This window comes from Capra hircus, chromosome 16 (genome assembly GCF_001704415.2).
Source record: "Capra hircus breed San Clemente chromosome 16, ASM170441v1, whole genome shotgun sequence".
Classification (NCBI taxonomy): domain Eukaryota; kingdom Metazoa; phylum Chordata; class Mammalia; order Artiodactyla; family Bovidae; genus Capra; species Capra hircus.
The window spans coordinates 71,939,133-71,958,441 of record NC_030823.1 but is presented as its reverse complement, the minus strand read 5'-3'; positions in this window follow the sequence as shown (position 1 = coordinate 71,958,441).

Here is a 19,309-nt window from a genome sequence, read left to right as displayed (position 1 = left end):
TAACTGACTCTAAAAAGGGAAAGAAAGTTCATTTATTCGTACCAGAACAGAAGAATCAGAATGTTTTTAACTGTCCAGCCTGTGGTCCAAGGGACAAGGTCTCAGCCTATTCCAGCTCAGGATCAATGCTTCACTGATTTGAAGCCGAGATGTTCAGGGTTCCTTTTTAATCCTTCAGAGAAGATGATTAGAGATGAATTCTTGATGCCATTCTGAAAATTGATATCATATATACCAACCACTACAGCCCTTTTCAGTGATAAACGTCAGAACATTTTACAGAATGCTGCCCGCATTATCAATTTAGTCTTGGTTTCTCTCTCCTAAGATGTTTTTCCTTTCGAAGCAGAGTAGGGGAGAAGGGAGGTTTTTGTTGTTGTTGTTCTTATGGGTCTATTTCATCCTAAGACTCAGATGAAAGAATGGGATATATTGACTTAAGTACTTTTATATGTATATAAGTTTCTATATAAAGAGATATATATGGCTGGGTTGTTTTGAACAATAAATTTAATTAAAGTCTATGGGGTCGCACAGAGTCGGACACGAGTGAAGTGACTTAGCAACAGCAGCAGCAGCATGACCGTTTTCAAGAAGAGAGAAAATACCTACAGAGGACAGTTTTCTGTGCATCAACCGAAATAGGATTCATCTTTTCTACCTTTTAACCCCAAAGTTAGATAACCACAAACAAACCTTTGAGAAATTTGTCCACAAAGTGAGAGGCATACAGATGTTGACTGCGGCTTACATTTGGAGATGATTTCTCTAAAGAATTCATAGTTTAACTCAGTGAATCTCTAATTACTGTAAAATGTGGGCATCTTTAAACATTGAAGTCTTGAATCCACTTGCAACTTTTTTGGTGTGAAGGACTCAGCTTTGTATTTATTTTTGATTAACCAGTTATTTGAATACTAATTATTGAATAATTCATCCTGGCTAATTTGATAAACCTCTGTTATTATATACTAAACTAGTGTGTGTGTGTGTGTGTGTGTGTGTGTGTGTGTGTGTGAGTTTCTGTATTTAGATTGTTTTTTCTTTTCATTGATTTGTCTTTCCTAGAACCAGTGTAGATTGCCTTGGGTAGTACGGACACTTTAACAATATTCTTCTGGTCCCTGAGCATAGTATATCTTTCTGTTTGTGTCATTTTCAGTTGCATTCATCAGGATCATATAGTTTATAGTTTTCTGAGTAGAAGTTTATGCCTCTTGGTTTGATTTATTGCCAGGTATTTTATTCTTTATAATGCAACTGTAAGGGAGGTTTGATTCTTAATTCCGCTTTCTGATAGCTGTCAGTGTGCATGCATTATGTGCCCATAGATTTATAATGGTTATTTTATGTATTTTCTTTTGAAACAGTGATGAGGGAAATGAGTTATAAACCTAGAATGCAATAACTGGCTTTATTGTTTATCTGTGTAGTTCCATTTAGCCTGAATTGTTTAGTCCCGTGGCTTCTAGTATTGTCCACTGTTTCTCCGTTTCAGCCTGAAGGGCTTCCTTGGTATTTATTGGAGGACAGTTCTACTAGTAACATGCTCCATCAACTTTTATTTGGCTGGAAGTGTCTTACCTTTTCATTCTTTCTTAAAAGATAATTTGCTGTGTTTAAAATTCTTGGTTCACAGACTTTCTTTTTTTCCTTTCAGGACTTTAAATATGTTATCCTACTGCCCTCTGCCCTCCATGGTTTCTGATTAAAACAAAAAAAAAATCAGCTGCTACTGAGAACTTTTGCTATGTAGTGAGACGTTTCTTCCTGTTTTCAAGAGTTTGTTTTTTAGGAGTTTAATGTGTCTTCGTGTGGGTTACTTTGCATTTATAGTGCTTGGAATTTCTTGACGTTCTTGGATGTTTACATTTATTTCAACAAATTTAGGGTGTTGGTGGCCATTATCTCTTCAAATATTTTTCTGTCCCTCTCTCTTCTCCTTCTGGGACTCCTGTGGTACATATATGTGTATGCTTGATGATATTCCCTAGGTCCCTTGGACTTTGTTAATTTTTCTTCATTATGTTTCTGCTTCTCAAACTGAATACTTCCAGTTGTCTTATATCTCAGTCATCTTCATCATCAGAATTCTTGCTTGTTTCTTTTGAACAGTGTGTATATATTGACCCTCTATTTGTTAATATATTACTCTCCGAATTTCCTTTAGTTCTTCTTGTTTCTTTTAGCTCACTGAGCATATTTAATACAGTTGATTTCTAATTTTTTACTAGCAGTTTTAATGTCTGGGTTTCTTAGAGATAGTTTTGAAATGTTTATATATATATATTTTTTTTTCATGTGAACGGGACATACTTTCCTGTTTCCTTGCTTTGTGATTCTTTGTTGGGAAGTGTGTATTTTGAATGCCATAATGTAGCATGAAAATCAGATTCTCCTGCTTATCAGGGATTGCTGACTTTTGCCTGTTGGGTGCTGCAGTTAGATTATATTTGAAAAGTCTTTGTCCTTTCTTATGTGTGGTCACTAAATTTCCTTTTGCATTATATCTGTGGTCAGCCATGACCTCATAGAGGTTTTCTTAAATGTCTGGATCCAAAATACCGAGCAAAACAAAGGTCTACCTGTCTAAATTTTTCAGTAGTTCCTGCCAGGGATGTCACTGTAGTTTGAGGGAGCTAAACAAAGGCAAACATCTGCACTGGTCCTTCAGGGAACAGCTAGAAGAACCAAAGTGTGCCGCCCCAAATTTTCATAAGACAGAGCGCTTACTGCCACCCCCAGCCCCCCAGCACCAGCCAGCGGCTCCAGGAGCATAAGGTGCTTTCCCCACCCAGGCGGGGCCGAGGATGAAGGGTTATCATTGGCTCCTACACCGCTGCTCTGCTCCCAAATTTCAGCAACCTCTTCTTCATCAGGTATGTCTCTGGTTGCTCTAAGTGTGTGATTAGGTTGCAGAATTCAGAAACAGTTGACTTAAAAAGAAATTTTAAATCTCATTGGGATATAATTGAGATACAGCACTGTGTAAGTTTCTGGTGTACAACATAATGATTCAACTTTACATACATCATGAGATGATTATCACAGTAAGTTTAGTGAGTATCTACTATCTCATGTAGGTAGAAATAGAAAACAAAATTTTTTTGTTGAAGAACAGTTGGTTCTGACACCTTTTTCCAGTGTAATAGTTGTTTCAGTGCAGAAACCAAGCCTTGACGCTTTCTCCTCCATTTTCCACAATATCACTCTCGATTATCTTTTTTAAAAAATTCATAAGATGAAACCTGTCTTTACCCATGCATTTGCCATTTCCAATGCCTTGTATTCCTTTTTGATAAACCTCTCTTTCCATGTGGTATCATTTTCTTTTTGCTTAAAGGACTTTAACATTTCTCAAGTAGGTTTGCTAGTGATGAATTCTTTTCGCTTTTGAATGTCTCACAGTTTAAAAACAATTTATTATTGTTATTTTACCTTTGTTTTTCAAAGATATTTTCACTGGTAAGAATTCTAGGTTAATCACCTTTCCCCTTCTTTCAACGCTGTAGTGATGGGTGCGCCACTTTTTCTAGCTTGCCTTTGTTCCTAACAAATAATTTGTTGTGAACCTTATCTTTTTTCCTTTATACATAATGTGTAAATTTTTTCTGATTGCTTTTAAGATCTTAATAACCGTTTTTAAATAATTGAATATGGTATTCCTTTTTGTACCTTTCTTCATGTTTTTTGTACTTGGGTTCAGCTAGCTTCTGTAGTTTGTCATTTTCATTTAATTTGTAAAAATTTTGAACTTTATGTTTTCACGTTTTCGTAATTCTCCCTTCTCTGGCCTCTTTTTTTATGGACTGTAGTTACGTATATATTTGTGCACCTTAAGTTGTCTCACAGTTTACATACAGCCTTTCTGTTCATTTTAAATAATTTTTTTCTTGTTTTATTCAGTTACTTTCTATTGGTATGTCTTCAAGTCAACGAATATTTTATTTTTCAATATTTAATCTATTGTTAATCTTTTTACCTTTGATATTATAGTTTTCATCTTTAGAAGGTTGATTTAGATTTTTAAAAACATATATCAATGGTTCTTAATACTTTGTCTTTTTGCTAGCTTTTTGAACCCATGGGATACATTATAATAACTGTTAGTATTTGTGTCCAGTATTTCTCTTTAAGCATCTTCCCTGCAAGCATTGTCATTGCATAACTAGTTGGCTGTAAGGCAGTTTTGCCATAAAGATAAAATAATTGGTTGGCAGTTTGGTTTCATTTCTCTATTAACGCAATGTACCCATTTTTATATTATATAAATAGTCTATAGAGTGACCGGTAGGTGTGGTGATCTTAAAATAGTGGATGATAACAAACTATATATATATTGAGTTGATAGAAAATATGGTAATAAAACGTACTAGAAGTGTGAAATAAGAGAGGATATAGCCTGGTTGCATATTATACTAGGAAATAATGTATCAGTTTGCAGATCCTTTGGTGATCTGAACCTGCAGCAGTGAACTCACATTTCCCTTAGAAGTTTGCAGTGTCTGTCAACAGACATGAGACAGTATGGGAGGAACAAGCAACCGTGTGGATGGCTTTCACGGAAATTCAAAGCTCGGTTTACAGATATGCATCCTAGTATTTGGAAACTGTTACTCCTCTTAATATAGAAAGAAATTTTATTGAAAAAGTAAAAGAGTAATTCCAATGAGGAGATGAATTAATAAGAAGAAAAAACATATAAAATTCTGTGAATGAAAGACTTTGAGGACAGTGCTTGTTACAACTCATAAAATCAGTTATTTGCACAGCTTTGTTATGACTTCATACACATTTTAAATATATTCCACATTTTTTGTATTTTGCTATAGTTTCTTTAATGTATTCATTTCTTGTTTCATTATGTACTTTTAAATGTCCCTCTTTTTTATTATTAATCTTTTACAGCAAAATTACCTTATGACCAATTAGGTATGTGGTGAAAATATTTATGGCTGGTATGTAGCAAAGATGCTTATTGGTGAAATTACCTGGAACCATTTATCATGGTCTGCTAATTCTATCATTCTGAGTCAGTTTTGATTTTTTTTTAAATTTTCACCTCCTCTTCTTTGCATGCCTAATAAATTTTTATTGAATGCTAGATATTGTGACGTTTTCCTTGTTGTATGTTAGCTATCTTGTTTACTTTTTTGAATTTTGTTATGAATTAGTCTGTTACTTGGAAACAGCTTGTTCCTTTTGGTCTTCTTTTAAATATTGTTTGGTGGGATCATACCTGCATTTATTCTAGAGTTTAATTTTTCCTAACCTTTGGGCAAGATATTCTAGAATTCTAATCAGTGGATCTTGAAAATAGACCCTGTTTCTGTGCTGTGTGATGTCTGAACACTTTTGTCTTTAATCCGTTTGGAGGAATCTTTTCCTAGTCTCTGGTGGTTTTCTCACAGGAATTTCTTGAGTAGCACTCAGCTGTATTCTTACTTATAGGTGACTCAGCACGGCTCTCTGGAGTTCTTTCTGCACAGCTTTCATGCTGGCTTAGATGGTAAAGAATCTGCCTGCAGTGTGGGAGACCTGGGTTCGATCCCTGGGTTGGGAAGATCCCCAGGAGAAGGGAATGGCAACCCACTCCAGTATTCTTGCCTGGAAGATTCCATGGACAGAGGAGCCTGGTGGGCTTCAGTCCATGGGGTTGCGAAGAATCAGACACAACTGAGCAACTATTCTTTCCATTCTCTGGCACTCAGCTGTGCAAACTCTGGCCTCCTTAGCCTCCTTTTATTCCCAGGGCTCTGCTTGGGTTCCCTTTCTCTTTGCTGCAGCCTGGAAACTTTCTCCAGGCAGTAAGCTTGGAAAATAATAATTATCACTTTCTTCCTTTCTCCATGGTCACTGCCCTTGCTTGCCTGTGTCCAGGGTCTTTCATACATTTTGTCTCATGTTTCACTGTTTTCAGGTCGTAGGGTCAATCTTATCCTTGTTACTCTATCTTAATTGGGATTGGAAAAAGCAGTGAGCAGAATAGGGCAGATTTTTGTGTGTCTAAATAGTAGATAAAAAGATATGGAACAGAGGGTATCAGGGTAGAGGCTAGGAAGCTATACTTTAAATTGATAGAATTTGAGAGAGTCCTAGATTAGAGAATAAAATATGATGAAACTTAGTTAAGAAAGTAGACAGAAATTAGATTATTGAGAAGAATTAGAAACTGGACAGTATGAGGTTTATGAAAGAAAAGAAGTAGAAAAAAATTAAGGTAGAAAATCAGTCTTATCTTCTGTTTGTCCCAAGGGAAGACATTCTCTAGCCATTTGACATTTAACTTTTGAATAGTTGTCTTAGAACATTCCAGTTTGATTTCTGAATGGACTTAGTGTTTTTAAATTGTAATGTTGCAGAAAGGGTGATACTGATATAATTGTTTAATTATTTTTCTTCATTTGAAAACTTAAAGTTTAATAATGACAAAAGATGACATGTATGATATTTACTTAAAAGATAAATATGTTTTATAATACTTTTTAAACACATGGGGGAAAATTACAGTTATGTTAACTATTTGGTATGTGGTGCCATCTAATGGCTGATATGAAGATTTGTTTGGTAAAGAATGCTTAAGTTTGTTTTCTGCTGCATAAATTTTAGCACTGACTCTCTGGTGCTTTTAAAGTCAAAGGTACAGTTTTAATTTAAATGCTAAGGTATACATATAATTTCAGTTTATAGTGTCTTTAAAATTCTACCACATCAGTGTGATTTGTCATCACATGTAAAAGCATATTTATGCAATTTGCATATTTTATAATATATCCATATAAAACCAATTTTAGTAAGCAAGTCAAGTTTGCACGTCTTTCCATCTGCTATCTTCTTTAGTTCTTGCCCCCTTTCCCTGGTCCCAAACTGTACTTAGAAATTACTGCCTTGTGGAAGTTCACAATTATTGTAACATAATTTGTTCTTCTTCCCTCCCTGTCTCATTACATTTTACAAAATATATCCAGCATGTGAGAATAATAGAAGAGACTGGCGATTTTTAAGTGGTTCTTCAACTTCTTAGAGGTTCTGCGGAGTCTCTCTAAGGGCTGGCATGGAGGTGGCTGAGGTTGAAAAATTTGCGTTTGAAGGCTCTGGAAGCCTGAAGAAGACTGTTCAACTCTATTTTGCCCAGTTTTTCCTAAATATATTTTATTATAGAACCTTTGTCAGTCTTTTCTCGCAAATAACACATATTAATATCCTGTTATCTTGTGCTCTTTAGATCAGATTTTGGAAATTGTTCTGTATTGCCTTTTTAAGAATAAAAGGATCCTCTGTGTGTGGGGAGGGTGTTTGTATTATATATATAATTTCAATATATATTTATATAATGACATACAGTAGCTTTTTTCTGATCACCTAATATTTGTTCATTGTCAGTAATTTAGAAAATACAGAGAATTGTTTAGAAAATATATAGCACATAATTCTACCCTCCACAATAACAATTAATATTTCAATATTCTCATATAATTTTTTAATTTAAATATATACGTAGTTTAAACAAAACAGGTATCACTCTGTGGATTATGTCCAGAATTTTTCTAACCTAATGTAACATTGACTATTTTCCTACATTAGCAACCATTTTTCAATTTATTTTCTTACTGTTTATCTAATTTTTAATGATAATATAGTGTTCCATTGTATGGAAATACTAGTATTTATTAACCAATCTCCTATTTCTGGATTTTTTAAAATGTACAAATTTATGTTATTACAAATAATGTTTTTGAATAGAAACATTTATAGTGTTTTCAGTAGCTTTGATTATATCCTTAGAAAAAAGTAATTTTTACATGGACATAAAATTCCTGGAAATAGATTATCAGTGTTAAAGAATATCCTAATTTTTAAGGTATTTTTAAAAGTTTATAGCAGATTTCATTAATAATGATCACATAGAAGATTATTTTCTCATTTCTTTGTTTAAAAAGCTTTGTCAAATTGGTATGTTGTTTTACCCTCCGTTTCTCTGTTTACCATGAGTGCGGATATTTTTCATGTTATTTTTCTTCCTGTTGTCTTTAATGAAAAATCCCTAAGTGTCTAAACTGAACTTTCAGTATTAGATCCCTTCCAGAGCCTGCTATGCAGTTTTTTGAGTAGCCTCCCCTTTATTTTTGTAGCTGCCAAGACTGCTGAATTAGTTTGTCCCAGATGGACTACACAGTCATCTAGGCATCTATTCTTAAATCAGATTTAAGAATAGAAGAGAATTAGATTTAAGAATAGAAACCAGCATTACTTTAGATTATACTTAATTTTATGAAAGAAAATCCTGCAGTAGGAGCAGTGTGCTTTGAAACAACACAGTGACCACAGTGTTCAGCAGCGTCGCGTGCACCTCAGTCTGCAGAGTAGATGGGAAATTTAGGCACAGAAGACTTGATTTTGGGGATTGTTCACAAAGAAATTCCTTGGCAAGACAGGAGTGGCTTTACCAGACCCAAAGGAGAATTTAGTTCTAATTCTCTTAATTTTCCTTTGTTGCCCTTGCATAGATCAACTGGATTACATTTACCAGTGACTTTTGGAATGTACACAAAGGGTCTTAGGATATTTTTCAGTTTAATGATAATTTACGATTATTTGGTGAATGTCTATTTGAAATTGCTCTTGTAGGTTTAAAGTTTATTAAAAATATCAAGTGCATGTTAAGAGTGGTAACTTCTCTCTCTCTCTTTTTTTGCCATATCTTAACTTTTGCTGTCCTCTTCATTGTATAATTTTGAATTTTGATTATAGCATCTTTTGATGCATAGAATTTTTATATTTGTATGCAGGAAAAAAGTATTAATCATTTTTATTTATAGGTTTTTGTTTTGCTTTTGTAAATTTTATCTAAACTTAAACATTTTTTCAAGTAGCTAATATGTATGTGAAATCCCTGTATCTATACTCAGAGATGACAGCATTGCTTATTGAATAGCCTCTGAGTTTATTGTTTCTTCACTGATATAAGATAACCTTCTTTATCATATTCTGGCTTACTATGTATACAAATATACTGAACTTTTTATATGGTTTCATTATTCTATTTTGTTAATCTTGGTAATTATTTTAATATCTGGTTTAGTGAAAATCATTATGCATCTCTTAAAACATTTTCTCTCTAAACCTTCCCATGAATTCTTAACCAAAAAAATCCCTCTTATATTAATAAATGCATCTTCATAATGACCTGAATGAATATCCTTAATGCCTAGCAATAACTACTCTATTTTTTAACTCTATGAGTTTGTAATTTTAATATGCTATATAAGTAGAGTTATATAATATGTGACCTTTTGAGACTGGATTTTTTTCGCTTAGCACAATGCCCTTGAATTCCACCCAAGTTGTTGCATGTATCAGTAATTTGCTCCTTTTTATTGCTGAGAGTATTTCATGGTGTCAGTGTACCACAGTCTGTTTAAATATTCGCTTGTTGAAGAACAGTTGTGTGCTCTCCATGTTGGGGTTATTACACATAAAACTGTTATACAATTTTGTGTACAGGGTTTTGTATGGATATTGTGAGAGTTAATGTTGTGTACAGGTTTTTGTATGGATATTGTGAGAGTTAATCTTATGTGTCATCTTGGCTAGGGTATAGTACTCAGTGGTTTGGTCAAACACCAGTCTAAATGTTTCTCTGATGTATTTTTTTAGATATGACTGACCTTTAAGCCAGTAATTTTTTGAGCAAAGCATGTTACTGTACATAATAGAGATGAGCATCATCGAATCAGCTGAAGGCCTTGAAAGGAAAGACTTGAGATCCAGCCGAAAAGGAAGGATTTCTGTCTACAGACTACGCGACTACAACATCAACTCTTCCCTGGGTCTTCAGCCTGCTGGCCTGTTCCTGATGTTTCATATTTGCCAGCCCCAGCAATCATACGGCCCAGTTTCTCAAAATAAATCCTTCCCCCTCGCTCTCCTTCCTTCCCTCCCTCTCTCCTCTTTGTTCTGTTTCTCAGGAGAACCCTAATACAGGTTTGGTTACTGAGAGTACTTTTAAGAATGCATTTTCCGAATTTGTTCTGGGATTTCTCCAACTGGTCCCTTGATCTGATTTGATTTAAAGGTGCTGATTCTGTTTTAAGTAGTAAAGAGAGTACTGGTTGTCCTTGGCCTGGTGTGGTAATAGTGATAGGCACAAGATCATCAGTGGATACTCCTAATCAAATACTTTTCAATAGGTGAGTCCTTGGGTGACCATGTATTTTGACACCTGGTAACATTTTTTCAGAATAACAAGTTTCATGAACATGGCCAGGGAGAAAAAGGTGAGCATAGGGATTTGAATTCCTAGCTCATAAATCACCTGAAAATTTCTCTGTCTTCCCCTAAAGAGAGCCTAATCTCTTGTAGTTCAGAGAACTGAGATGGCTGAAAATGAAATCCAAAGTCTCTTCCTCAAAATGGCTAAATTACAATGCAAACTGGACCCCAGCTTTGTAGAATGTCTGCTGTTGAAATGAGGGTGTTGATTGCGGTGGGTTGGGGGAGTGGGTGGGATCCTGAAATTTGGAATGGTGACACATGGGAAGAGCCTGATGAGTCTGGAGTTAGCATGACATGCCCAAGGAAGCTGCAGTGCCTCCTCTGAGACAGCTGCTCTGTGACACACTCCTGATTCTCCGTAAAGCCTCCTGCACCGTCCCTCTGTCCTTCTGGACCTGAGTGGACCGGAGTCTTAGCTGCCTTGGACGTGAAGTACAAAGAGTGACTCTTGAGGAGTTGTTCCATAATCCAGAAGAACTGCTTGATTTTTCCAATTTATATAGACTGAAACATGGGGAATGTGTCTGGGAATGACTGTTAAGGGTGTGGCATAGTGGCGGATTAGTGGTCCCCAACCTTTTTGGCACCGGTGACGGGTTTCATGGTAGACAGTTTTTCCACAGACCAGGGGCAGGGAATGGCTTCGGGATGACTCAAGTGCCTTACATTATTGTGCACTGTACCTCTGTTATTATTGCATTGTGATAATAATGGAATAATTATATGACTCACCATAATGCAGAATCAGTAGCAGCCCTGAGCAAAATTTTCCTGCAGCTAGACAGTCCCACTTGGGGGTGATAGGAGGCAGCGACATTCCAAGTGTGTTGCTCATGTCCAGTCACAATCTCGTTTTGGTTGCTATCGCTGCAGAAAACCCTGCGTGACAAAGAGAGGATGTACACGGAAGCAGATTTTTCAGTGCTTTTGTGGCCATCTCAAGATATTCTGCCCTGACTTGAATCCTGAACTTAACGGAGATTTGAAGTTGTCTCAAATGTACTTTTAAGACCACTATTTTGCAATCTCAAGCACAGTCATTCTTGTATAGCACAGTCATTCAGTTCACCTGGCTTATTAATAAATGTTCTCAGATCCATTCCTTCCCAGCTTGGGGATCTTTTGTGGCTGGGAAGTGATGCTCAAACTCTTTTGAAAGCTGAGATGAGTGATCATGCACCAGTTGGGAGAAAGAAGGCCCTGGCTCAGTCCCTTTCAAAATCTCTGCAATGTTTGAAACACGTCAAAAATCACAGTGTTCACTTGTTGCCACCATAATTCCTGGAAAAGGAAATGGCAACCCACTCTTGCCTGAAAAATCTCATGGACAGAGGAGCCTGGCAGGTTACAATCCAAAGGGTCACAAAGAGTCCAACATGAGTGAGCAACTCAACACATATTAAAAGCACTAAAAAATAAACAGGGCTTTAGTTAAGGTAAGTCTTTATACTTAAAATTTTTTATGCTTATTCTGTAGATGTTTGGAAATGTATCTGTGCTGAGGTATACATAGTATTTGCCTTTAAAACTTTAAATATCATCCCTACCTATGGTTGTCTCTGTTCTGTATCCTGTATTTGTAAACAGTATGTTGGTTCAGATAATGAGATGTTAAAAAACTTTTGTTTGAATCTTGACTCTGCCACTTAAGTGTGAATTTGAAATTATTCAGTCCATCAAGTTTCAGTTTCCTTTTCTTCAAGGGTAGGGTTACAGAATGTGAATGGAAACATTACCTGTAAAATACGGCATAGTAAACCTGGAATTAGTGGTTTTTCTTTCCCCCCGCCCCCTTTTCATGCCACAGGGCATGCAAGATCTCAGTTAACTGATAAGGGATGGAACCCTGGCCCCCTGTATCGGAAGTGTGCGGTCCTAACCACTGGACCACCACAGAATTCCCTGAATTAGTGTTAGTTTATTGTAATTATTGATTACACTTGCTAAAGGTGTGTGTATTTTATTTTAGTTCTCCACCCCCACCAAATCTAAGAAAAAGTTCCTGAATTCTTGTATTGTTTTTAATCTTAAGTAATTGATGCTTTTATCTTTATTATTTCTACTGCTTTCTTTTTAGGGCTATTTTATCCCTTCTTTTTAAAACTTCTTTAATTGAATGTTTAATTGAATCCTTTTATGAGAAAAGAACACAGCATTTAAGACTGAATTACACTTTCATTAGCCTCCAACTAATATCAAGATATTTGTGAAAATACAGGAGATGGGATATCAGACTGCTATTTTCACTGGAACTCAAGGAGACTAGAAATTGAACATTGTTTTGAACATGAGATAACCTAACTGCTTTAATAAGAATCCGATGGCATAATAGAAGGCTTAGTTTTCACTTGTTAAAAACTTTACACTGCTGATATTTATCTTACATGTATTATAACATTATTTTACTTTTGCTTAGCACATTTTATTAAGCCAAAATATTCATTAACCTTTATCAGCATTTGGCTCCTAGTGGGATAGTAACTTGCCATTATCTGTGTTGAACTTCGTTTTGTTTTGATGTATTATTTCTTTAGTATTTTGAGATTCCTCATGTATCTTTCTTTTAATGAATTAGCCACCATGCCCAACATAACGTTCCTAACATCATCTACAAAATTAATGAATGTATTCTCAGTTCCCTCATTCAGTTTATTGGTAAAGGTATGAAATAACAGTTTATAGAGTTTTTTCCTTTAAGCTGATTTAAAGTGAAATTCTCTCAGTTGTGTCCAACTCTTTGTGACCCCATGAACTATAGCCTGCCAGGCTCCTTTGTTCATGGAAATCTTCAGGCCAGAATACTGGAGTGGGTAGCTGTTCCCTTCTCCCAGGTATCTTCCGAACCCAGGGATCAAACCAGGTCTCCTGCATTGCAGGCGGATTCTTTTTGTTTTTAATTTATTTATTTTTATTGGAGGCTAATTACTTTACAGTATGGTAGTGGTTTTTGCCATACATTGACATGAATCAGCCATGGGCACACATGTGTTCCCCATCCAGAACTCCCCTCCCACCTCCCTCCCCTTCCCATCCCTCAGGGTCATCCCAGTGCACCAGCCCTGAGCACCCTGTCTCATGCATCGAACCTGGACCAGCAATCCGCTTCACATATGATAATATACACGTTTCAACGCTACCCTCTCAAATCATCCCGCACTTGCCTTCTCCCACAAAGTCCAAAAGACCGTTCTTTACATCTGTGTCTGTTTTGCTGTCTCGCACATAGGGTCATCGTTACCATCTTTCTAAATTCCATGTAAATGCGTTAGTATACTGTATTGGAGAAGGCGATGGCACCCCACTCCAGTACTCTTGCCTGGAAAATCCCATGGACGGAGGAACCTGGTAGGCTGCAGTCTGCGGGGTCACTAAGAGTCGGACACGACTGAGTGACTTCACTTTCACTTTTCACTTTCATGCATTGGAGAAGGAAATGGCAACCCACTCCAGTGTTCTTGCCTGGAGAATCCCAGGGATGGCGGAGCCTGGTGGGCTGCCATCTATGGGGTTGCACAGAGTTGGACACGACTGAAGTGACTAAGCAGTGTACTGTATTGGTGTTTTTCTTTCTAACATACTTCACTCTGTATAATAGGCTCTAGTTCATCCACCTCATTAGAACTGGTTCAAATGCATTCTTTTTAATGGCTGAGTGATATTCCATTGTGCATACGTACCACAGCTTTCTTATCCATTCATCTGCTGATGGGCATCTAGGTTGCTTCCATATCCTGGCTATTGTAAACAGTGCTGCGATGAACACTGGGGCACACATGTCTCTTTCAGTTCTGGTTTCCTCAGTGTGTATGCCCAGCAGTGGGACTGCTGGGTCACATGGCAGTTCTTTTTCCTCTCTGAGCCACCAGGGAAGCCCTTAGGCTGAGCCCGAGCCGTTGAGTTTTGGATGTAACCTTCCATCCTTTTGTGTAGATTTGTTCTTTCTGCCTCTGTCCATGTCCATATCTCAGCACTCAGTCATGTCCACAGCTGTTTGCTATTCCCTCATCTTAGGTTGCTGGGCCAGAAAAAGAGAATATTCAATTAGAGAGGGAGTGACTTCTGTGTCCTCTTATGACAATAGATCGAGTCACCAGTTAGGGCAGTTGTGATGAAGCAGAGAGGTTGGCACAGGGCGAAAAAGCAAAGCTGGCTGTAATATTTGCACCTGCCTGAGAGAGGGCCTGAGTGGTATGACCTGCCCTGAAGCCTAGTGACTGACTTGTTGGGCTTTCAGATTTTCATCTAGAATCTAGATGCTATCTGTAGATAAGTTTGTAGTTAAATTGAAGTTTGTAGTAAGTTTGTAGATTAAATTAAAATTTTCATTTTAGAGGAAACTGTGAGCTTTTCCCAAGAATGCTAGACATGGTATCTGGTTGTTTTTTTTTTTTTTTGGTCTACGTAACTAGTCATTCTTTAACAGAAAGAAGTCAACAGCTCATCCTGAAATATTTCAGTGAGACATAAAGATGACTGTCTAGTGTCACATGTTTTTCTAGATAATTAAAACTTGGCATTTTGATAACCTGTACTAATCTTTTCTCATGTCACTGCGATGGTTGTCCTTAAAAAATAATAGCATTTGGCATTTTAACCCACAGACTATATTTCATTTACCTGAATATCAGTGGGATCGTCATAGGAGAAGGATCACTTGTCAGAGCATGTGAATGGCTTGCCAGCTTCTATATGTGGTCACAAAATCCTTAAGTAGTTTATATTTTGCTAGAAGATTGTGATATCATGCCATGGGTTGGAAGTTCCTATCATTGGAAATAGGAGCATTAATGGAGCAGCTACAGGAAAAGTATTTTAAAAATTAATACAGGACCTTACATATGTGTTGCTGCATTTACCAGTTTAAATATTTGAGACAGCCTAAAAGGTAGGCTCCAACAAGTACCTCTTTCTTCTAGTCTGTTAGCTGGGCCGTCTAGTATGTCAGCTTATCACTGTTTTTTAGCTTGGATTGCTGAAATTACGAAATGTGTTTTACTAGTCCACCCGCATCCTTATTTCTATACCAGAGTGAACTTATCACACAGTACTCAATAATGTCTGATTCTTCGCGACCCCATGGACTGAAGCCTGCCAGACTCTCCTGTCCATGGAATTTTCTAGGCAAGAATACTGGAATGAGTTGCCATTTTTCTTCTCCAGAAGAACTTCCTGACCCAGGGATTGAACCCACATCTCTTGTATTTCCTGCATTGGCAGGTGGATTCTTTACTAACTGCACCACCTGGGAAGCCCCTTAGAGGCCCCATTGATTTCAGGGTAAAATTCATATTCCGCAACAATCTTTACAGAGTCTTTCATGATTTTGACCTTGCTCTCTATCCAGCTTTATCTCTAGACACTTTATACTTTTTATTCTATTCTCATAAAATGTATTTCTCTCTTTTCTGTGAGTTTCTTTTAGAAAACCATAAATACTCTTTTTTTTTTCTCTTTGCTTCATCTCTTCTTCTTTCTTATTCTAGAATCTTTATATCTTCATATTTTAGTTTAGGAGTCATTTCCTCCAGGCAGTCTCTATCTTCCAAGTCAAGGTCGGGTGCCTTGTAGTGCTTACATTGTTAAGTCTCTGGGTTCAGGAGCCGCATCTGTCTTACTCGGGCTTTCATTCCTGTTGCTTAGTGTCTGTTGAATAAATTAAGGTGCATTTAGAACTTCTCATATATTTACTGTGACAGAAAAGAGAACGTTTATCCCCTATGGGTGCACAAAGCTATCTGCTAAAAGTATTAAAGCTTCATTGTTTTGAATTTTATTTTTGTAATTGCAAAAATTTTATTTTTTGTTGTTGTTATTAATTTAAAATATAAAAAAGTTTACCTACTAGTTAAATTATGTGGTATCTCCCTAAATCTCCAACTGAAATAGACACTACTGAAAGATGCGTCATGGTGCACCGCCAATTTTTATTCCTGTTGGTTTCATCATTCCATTGCTCATCTTTTCCCTTTTTGACTGATAGATTCTTTCTTCAGCTGTGTGATTAATGCTGATGTTGTTATGGGTCATTTGGTTAACTTCCAGAACCACTCCTTATTCTGAAAACATTTTTGACTGAAATTAGTCCCTACTTTAATGATTTGAAGGTTGGATTCGCAGCCTCGAAGGACCAATACTGAAACTGCTGCCTGCTTCATTCTGCTCCAACACAAAGTTTCATTTATACAAGATGAATCAGTTCTGGAGACTGAACGTATAGCAATGTGACTGAAATTATTGATACTGGGTTGTATCCCTGGCAAGAGGTCATAATGTGTTCTCACCGCACATACCCACAAAAGATGATGACTGAGGTGATGGAAGTATCAATTAGCTTGTTTGTGGTGAATATTCATAGTTGTACCTTAAATACTTACAGTTTTCAGTTCTCAACTGTGCCTCAATAAAGTTGGAAAAAATATATAATAATATGAACAAATTTAAAGAGAACTAGTTGACATGATATTGAAATATAGGAGGAAGTTCTTAGATGCGAAAGAAACTGGTTTGTATTGATCAGAATTCAATGTTTTAGAATTAAAGTCTGAAATAAGCGTATCTAAAACTATTTGACATGAGTTTGGCTTTAACTCGAAGGATTCTTCTGCAGTTGGCGTTGTGTTGAAGTTTCAGAATCTTGTCAGTGAAGATCTTACTGAAAAGGAAGGGTGAATAATCATAGAAAAAGTAAAAGGGGAAGAAGTGACCTTATCTGTTGTCCATACCATTTGAGATTCAGATAATTATGGAAGAATTCATTCACACTGAATAGAGAACAAATTTGGAGCAGGAAACTCTTCTTTGTTGTTTAAAAGAATGTGTATGCTTTGCTGTTGGGTGACTTACCAGGAAAAAAGTTTTTCGTGGTCTCAGCTTCACTGGAATTATAGTTTTGAAGCCTCAGTCAAGACTGCCCTTGAAGAAAAATCTCTTTCAGACATAGAGCTTGATTTATTATTAACAAGTATTTGCTTTAAATATATTAAGTGTAGTAAGTACATTATTAGCAAGCCTTAAGTATTAAGTGTAAAGTTTAAATATATTATGTATTTGATGTTCCATATTTCATAAGTGTTTGCGTTCTTTTTTTCAGTTTAAAAAAATTAGTATTTTTTTTGCTGTTGTTTCGGGATTTGAACGAAATTCCAATTTACAACATGTTACTTAGAGGAAATACAGATTTAATTTATTGATGGTTTGCCATTTGAAACAAGTTGGGTAGCCTCTGTTTTATCAGCCTGGTCAGGTGACTGTCTCCCAGAGGGGAGTTTTGTTTCTAAGATCGTCAGTGTCCCATGTTATTACATCAGTGCCTTCCCCCTGTTGTCCCTTTAAATTACTCAGCAGCCAACTATGTCACGTGTGAGTAAATGTTTTCTTAGTGATTATGTTTTAATAAAATCTAGAATTATAGATACGTATTATTCCTTTCTTTGATTTGTATGTCATTCTTTCAGTTTTTCATCATTTATATTATAATATAAAAATTTCACAGCAGTTTTTATTTGTGGGAGTAACCGAGATGTTACAGAAGGAAATTTAAGCAAAACATCAAATTAATCTTTTACCTTCCTACCTTGTTTCTTGGATCTCTGATAGGTGATCTGTTTTATGTCTAAACCAGAGAAAAATCAATGGAGGGGTTTTTCTGATTAAAATCTGGGAAAATATTCAGGGGTTATTAAATAGGGAGCAATATTCTTTTTAAAATGAAAGTCAACTTCTTATATAGTTCACATTTTGTTCAGGAGATAGAATTGCATCTATTAAATGAATTATTTAAGTCTCCATGACAGTGCTGTTAGAGGACTAGTATTTCTTGCCCAGCAGCACAAATCAGCAATAAAGACCTTATGATGAAAACTGTAAGTTGTTTTTCTTTATTCTTATTTTTAAAAGAATTACTGTATAGGAATCATAAGTACTTGTTTATTTTGTATGTATTTGAAATATAATGGGAAAAATAGTTTTATAATATTTATTTTATAACTAAAAATTAATATTTTGATACAGATTAGAAAAGAATATTATTATATCAGTAAATTTATATTGAAAGTGTTAGTTTAATAAATATCTCCCTTATATTTCAGTACATCTTTTTATTTTGGGCAGAAAGTGGTATTTTTTTAGTTTACCTTTTGTAAATATATATATATATATATTCTTTTCTAAATATATAGTATAAATAACTGCAAAGCCAGTTCCATATACATAGCATAAATAATTATTTATCTTGGACAAGCTAAACTTTTCGTATTTTCTCGTGAGATGCTATACTTTGTTCCCTTTTTGACTTTGCAGTGTAGTCTTTAGATACTTCATATAGAGAGTCATATAGCTCACAGACATCTTCCTTATATTTTTATTGAGCATTACTAATGCCTGTCAGGCTTATTATTCTATAGAATACTTTGTTTTTAAATTTTTATTTCATTAGCTTTCAAAAGTATCTTGAATAGAAAATAACTATGATTCCAATTTTATAATTTGTATATTTGAGAAAGCGGAAATCAGTTCCTATATACATATATACAAAGCTAATCCATGAAATGTTTTTTCATAATGTATGTACTAAGCTATGTTATTTGATCACATGGCTTTCCCTTATTTTTATATTTCAGGTTGGCATTTAAGGAAGCAGTAGTATTACTTGGTGTTTTAAGACCGTGGACTCTGGAGTCAGAGTATCTGGGTTCAAATCCAGGTTCTATCATTTCCTAGATTTGTGACTTTAGACAAACTTATTACTCTCTGAGCTTCAGTTTTCTAATCTAAAGCCTAAGATAATATGTAGTATTTATTATCACAAAATCGTTTTGAGCATTACATTTAAAATGAAAGATTAAAATAGCGCCTGGCAAATAGAAAGCAGTAAGGGTTAGCGTTTGACATTTTGGGAGCAGGAATCAGTGTGCCTGTATTTATATCAAGATTTCATGTCACCGAATAACAATTTTAAGATCTGGAAAATTCTCCTTATTCTTACTGAGCCTCAGTTCCCATACCTGAAAAATGAGGTTGTAGTGAGGATTCAGTT